We start from the raw sequence: 6,443 nt of genomic DNA on the forward strand, positions 1-6,443 counted from the left end.
AAGGGGATAAAGTCTCTAAACAAAATTCTGGGGGAAGACCACAATGCTTCGCACATCAAGACTTGTCGTTCTTTAGATTGTTGTTGACATTCCTTTTTTGACATCCATTATTCTTTAAGTAAATGGCTTATTACTTAAGAAAAATGAATGTTCATTGATTTATTTATTTCAAAACTATCATCATAAAATTCAATTTTAAAACAGAAATAAATAAGAATAAGAAACAATTGGATAAAAGGTCAACTTTATTTAATAGAATGGTAGTCCGCAAATGGCGGGACTCCATGGATCTTTACAAAGTTTGAAAATGGTAATTTACATGGAAAAGGGATACATTTAATACAATGACCATTACTCTCCCTACCAACCTTGAGATACAATATGCTCTTGTCTTTGGTTGAGAATGACGAATCAGAACTAAATGACTGCTCAAAACTACTTCAAAGATCAGGATCGGCCGGAGGCAGTTACTTGCCATAATCCCTAATTTTTGCCTAGATTGCCCCAAGGTGGGGTACTCAATCTATCAGGATAATTTTTCTGTTTTATGTCTCTAACTTTTGTCTGGATCGCCCTTTCGGGATTTCAATCCACCGAGACGCTAATTTTTGCCTAAGTCGCCCTTTCGGGTTTTCAACTTAGCGGGCTATTATTTTCTTCTTTTAGGCGAAGTATTTCTTGACTGCATCGACGTTCACAGGACGAGTGAATTCCTTACCATCCATAGTTGTAAGAATCAAAGCACCTCCTAAGAAGGCTCTCTTAACAACATACGTGCCTTCATAATTAGGAGTCCATTTTTCCCTAGCATCAGGTTTGAAAGACATAATATTCTTGAGCACGAGGTCACCTTCTCGGAACACACGAGGCTTGACCTTTTTATCAAAAGCTTTCTCCATTCTTTGTTGATATAACTGACCATAACACATGGCAGTCAATCTTTTCTCTTCAATCAAATTGAGTTGGTCATATCTGGTCTGACACCATTCAACTTCTATTAACTTGGCTTCATCAAAACACACAATGATGGGATCTCAACCTCCACGGGGAGCATAACTTCCATGCCATTAACAAGAGAGAAAGGGGTTGCCCCTGTTGAAGTGCAGATGGATGTACGATACCCATGCAAAGAAAATGGGAGCATCTCATGCCAATCTTTATATGTCACAACCATCTTCTGGATGATCTTCTTAATGTTCTTGTTTGCAACTTCAACAACCCCATTCATCTTGGGTCTGTAGGGAGAATAATTATGATGTACAATCTTTAATTCTTTGCAAAGAGCTTCCACCATATTATTATTCAAGTTTGATCCATTATCAGTAATGATCTTGCTTGGCACACCATAACATCATATAATCTGGTCCTTGATAAACCTTACAACGGCTTGCTTGGTCACGTTTGCATACTGAAGTTATGCGAATTATACCTGAGCGTATCGCACGCTCAAATAGACAACAGAGTCTCCATCAAACTTTATTTATTCCCGAAGGAAAGGGAAAACATCGATAAAACCCGGGGGAAAGAGAAATGAGTAAGGAAGTCAGTTATGCAAGGAGAAGGTATTAACACCCCAAACATCTATGGTACTCCATGGGAACCGTTTTAAATGTTCTTTGCAAGAATAGGTGTTATCATCTAAAGATTACTCGCGAAAGGGGAAACGAGGGTTAATAGATAATTGTGAGGAAAAGGAAGGTTATAAATAATTGTGAGAATGAAAGGAATAGATAATTGTGCTCGCCAAGGATTTGGGCCCTCGTGCCTACGTATCCTCATTCGTGCAATGAGGAAATCAAAGCTTCGTAGTTCGTGGAACTAAGACTAACGTGTTAGTTGTTTTTAGTGGACAATATTAACGTTCGCGTTTTACTGTCGACTGGCTTGTATGCTCGAGCATGGGAGATTTAAGCGTCTGTCTGTTTGTGGTAGAATGGATGAACCCAGATCGCACTCTAGCAGTTAAACATTACTTGCTCGCACATGGAGGCTTAAGCGTCGTTCACGGTAGAACAGAAGTAACACGTCCTTTCTGAAAAGGTTTTAAACTAAAAATGAAGCCCAAAGGCAAAACTGAGTTTGATGAGGTGAGTTTGCTTTTATTATAAAATGAGAGTCGTGATTTAGGTCGTACTAAAGTCTATGAATGGAGATGAATACAATGAGCAACTGGGTTATTTGTCCTGCATCCAAAGATATCCAGAATAGGGGTATGAATTCTCCAATCCCATTCCTTCTCCATTGCTTAAGGCTCGTGTCGTACAATCCTAATCGTATGGTTAATTGTTTTTGAGTTTATTCACAAAATGATTTTAGTTTTACTGGGAGAGCAAAAGGATAGAAAGAAACCATGAAAGGTGGAAGTCTGATCTTCAGTCTGATCTTCAATTTGTGCTTCAATTTGTGTAGAAAGACTTATCAATTATTCGATTTAAATTGCACTAAAGTCTACAAATAAAGGTGAATATAATGAGCAACTGGGTCATTCATCCCGCACCCAAAGATATTCAGAACGGGGATAGGAATTCTCCAATCCCATTCCTTCTCTACTACTTAAGGCTCATGACGTGCCATTTACATCATAATTGATGAGTGTTGAAGTTGAATTTCCTTGTATCTTCCCATGATGAAGGGTTATCTTTGAATGAAAAGGCTTATTGGTCAACTTGAATTGAGTTGTGCTAAAGCCTATGAATAGAGGTGAATACACTGAGCAAATAAATCATTCGTCATGCACCCAAAGATATTCAGAATGGGGGTAGGAATTCTCCAGTCCCATCCCTTCTCTATTACTTAAGACTCATGGCACACAACTTGGCTCATGATTAACAAGTGTTGAATTTGACCTTTGTACTGCTTGAATAGTAGTCATGTCTCGTACTGACTTGAATAGCTTGAACTCTCGATCTTGATCTTTGAATCTTGATTGAACTTGGAGATCCAATATCCGGCATCTTGATCACAAGGACTTGCTTTATCAAGTGATCAAGGGTCTTTTGATCACTTGACTAAGCTTGGGGAATTGAGCATAGTCAAAGGATTTAGTCAACCAAAGCGTACTTTGATCAACTTAATCGGTGGGGAGAAATTAGTTGAATTGAGTGTACAACTACCTAAAGGGTTAATGTTTATTTGAAATTATTTTCTAAGTCCTAAAACTAGGGGAACATGCAAAGAATTATGGAATATCGAATTATGTAATTATGGAATGTCGAATTAAAAAGGTCAATTAAATAAGTCCTAAGTCCTAAGAGATCAACTACCTAAGTCCTAAAACGGTCATTTCAAGAATTACGGAATATCGAATTAAAATTCTAATTATCAATTCTAATGAAAAGATCAATTAAATTCTAAACTATTCTAAGTTTTAAAGTTCTAAAAGATTAATCTAACCTAATTATCCTAATATTTCTAAAATTCTAGAATTAATCACTATCTCTAACCAAAAATTAAAATTCCTAAAAATTCTATTAAATCCTAATTAAGACTTCATTCTAAAATTCTAATTTCTGAAGTTCTAAAAGATTCTAATTCTAAAAATTATTTAATTCTAATATTTTAAAAAAGTCTATTATACTAATCTAAATTTCTAAACAAAATTTCTAATCACCTAATTAAAAATCTAAAATATTTCTACTTAATTTCTAAAAATCTATTAAGTCTTAATTAAACCATTTAATCCTAATTAAACTATTTAATCCTAATTAACCCTATAACTAATTGAGATTATTTCTAAAAAAACTAAATAACAAGGCCCAAAAAAACCTGAAGAAAAGTGAATGGGCCCTGGATGGTTGTTGTAAAGGGGTGCAGGCCCGCTCGTTGGGGGTGTAGCAGATAACGCTTGGGCCATAGGCCCAAGCTCTAAAACTGCTCTATGTGCAACATCACGGTCCTAACTCCAAAATTGTATTTCATGCGAAAACCTGTTCCAAACTAATAACACGACATTTCAAAAAGAAGCAAGGAAATCACTCGTTACTGTGCAAGGAACACTTACCGGCGGCGCCGAATTCGATGGTAATACGCGATTAATCGAACACGAAAAGTTGAGCTCCGCTGTTCTTATCCACCTGTCGATTTGTGTCGTCGCGTGTGTTGTACGAGTGTTTGATTATCGTTAAGGTCGAGGCGAAGGCAGTTGGATCCTTGTTGATATGTGATGTTGTAGGACAAAGACGGATATGTCGTTATGTTCGTGATGCAACGAAGGATGGAGTTGTTGGCGCACTTGCGATGAAGATCGTCCACCGTTGTTGACGGTGACGTACCCTGTTTCAGTGAGATCCTCCAATTCTTCCTCACTCAATCTATTTTTGCTTTATTGCTCATTATTTCCTTCTCCTTCCTCTCGTCATTCTCTGTTTTTGTTTGGTGTTTTTTTCATTGTTGTTGTTAGGAGTGGGGTGAAGATGAGGGTGGTTACGAGAGGTTGATGTTATTATTTTTTATTTTGATTTTCTGGGATTGAAAAGAGATGAAGGTGAAAAGAAAAAAAACCCTCTAATGGTGAGTGAAGAATAGCATTTATAGAGGTGGCTCTATTAACTTCAATATGAAGAAGTTGTTATCCATTTCGGATCCGTTAGCCTAGGGGTGTGTGAGAGTTTGTTATGACAGCTGGATTTCTGTTAGGATTAGTTCGTGTAAATTAGTTAGAAGTTGTGTCTGTAAACTCCTTCCCCGTTCTGTTACAGGTTGGTTGTTGTGGTAATTGGAACCTGAGGAACTCTGTTATGGATTGAAAGGAGAGGTTATTAATTTTTTAACTGTTATCTCGAACTGCTTGCAGGATTTGGTGTTGCCGTTGGAGTTGGCTGCGGTGTTTCGGAGTTGCAGGTTGCTGTTGATACTTAGGTTGCAGTTGTGATGTTGCGGCATTGTTCGCAGCTTGCAACTTGGTTCATTATCGCCTTGGATGTGGCAACTTTATTATTACGTTGCGTCTTCGGATGGTTGTAACTTCGAATTATATTACCTGTGTTGATAGCCTATGTAGCGGTAAATTCATGACCATTAAGTTATGGATAAACTTAACGTCAATTAAACCAGAGTCGCTATCGCGCTTTTATTGTTTCCAAAGGAAAAGGGAAAAGTACGAACAAAACTCAAAGATAAGAAGTTTTCAAATCAAAACTAATAAAATGTCAGAGATTGCAGGTAAGGGGGTTGGTTACACAGAGGGAAGGTGTTAGCACCCAAAGTGTCCTAGGTACTCCTTTGGAGCTATTTCTTTATGTGTGTATGTGTTTTGGATAAAAGATGTTTGAAGTAAAAAGAGTGTGGGGATGAGAAAAGAATTCATTGATTATACTTTTGTGTTTGACAAGTCCTTCGGACTTATGCCTACGTACCAACATAAAAATGAGGGATCAAAACCCCGTAGTTCGTGGTATCAATTTCAAAGTGAGTTGATTACTTTTAACAAAAATTTAAGTTTAAGAGGAGGCACAAAGGGCCTAAAGGGTTTGCATGAGTGTTAGTTCTTTTTGTCTTTTTGAAATTTTAAGTCAAGTATGGTTAAATTCATTTACAAGTTTGATTTAAGAAAGAGTTTAAAAATGCAATGACATAAGGTCAAAGTTTCTAATTTGCAATAAAGTCTAAGTTTAGAGAAAACAAGCAAAGAAGATTTTAAAAGAGGGGAGAGATTTTAAATTTAAGAAGTGGGAGGAGATGAAGAGACTAATCCTAAGCAAAAAATAAAAGTTAAGAGTTGAAAAGATCTGCCCAATGGGATGCAATCCAATAGACAAGAGTGTAAGACCCCAAATTTGACCCTAAGATCCCTCATGCAATCTCATCACATGCATTAGCATTGGGATCACACATTGGCATTCTCCTCCCCCCTTTTTCATTGGATTTGTTTTAGGAGAGATCATCAAGCATTATGTGATTGTATCATACTTGTATATTATCATTTTTACTAACCAAAATACCAAAAATATGTCTTTTCATTTGTCTAACTCTTTTGTAGGAAGGGCATGATCCCCATTTGATCTATCAAGTTCATATCTAGGATTTAAGGCCCCCATGTCTACAAAGAGCACAACCAAGGAATGATCCACAAAGTCTCTAAGCATCATATATGAGTCCCCATGATTTCTACATGTTATTCTGGTCAAGTTTTCTTCAAGATTTTTGAGTTGATTTGCCTTGGAAACCCTAGTTTGTCTGGGTATCTTGAGTAACTTCTTCAACAAGATTCCTCACTAATTGATCAAATTTTTCAAGGGACACTCCAAAATTCATCATATTATGCATATATGATATCCCATGAGCCTAAAAAGTTAAGAGAATTGTAAGTTAGCAAGTTGGTTGATGGTGGTTGGCCAGATGAATTCATCTGATCAAAACTGGGTCTCCCTAGACCCTATCTCCTACAATTTTCACCATATGAAAATGATTCCAAGAGAAACGTTACTCTAAATGACATTCTAAAC

This window comes from Lathyrus oleraceus, chromosome 5 (assembly GCF_024323335.1).
Source record: "Lathyrus oleraceus cultivar Zhongwan6 chromosome 5, CAAS_Psat_ZW6_1.0, whole genome shotgun sequence".
NCBI lineage: Eukaryota > Viridiplantae > Streptophyta > Magnoliopsida > Fabales > Fabaceae > Lathyrus > Lathyrus oleraceus.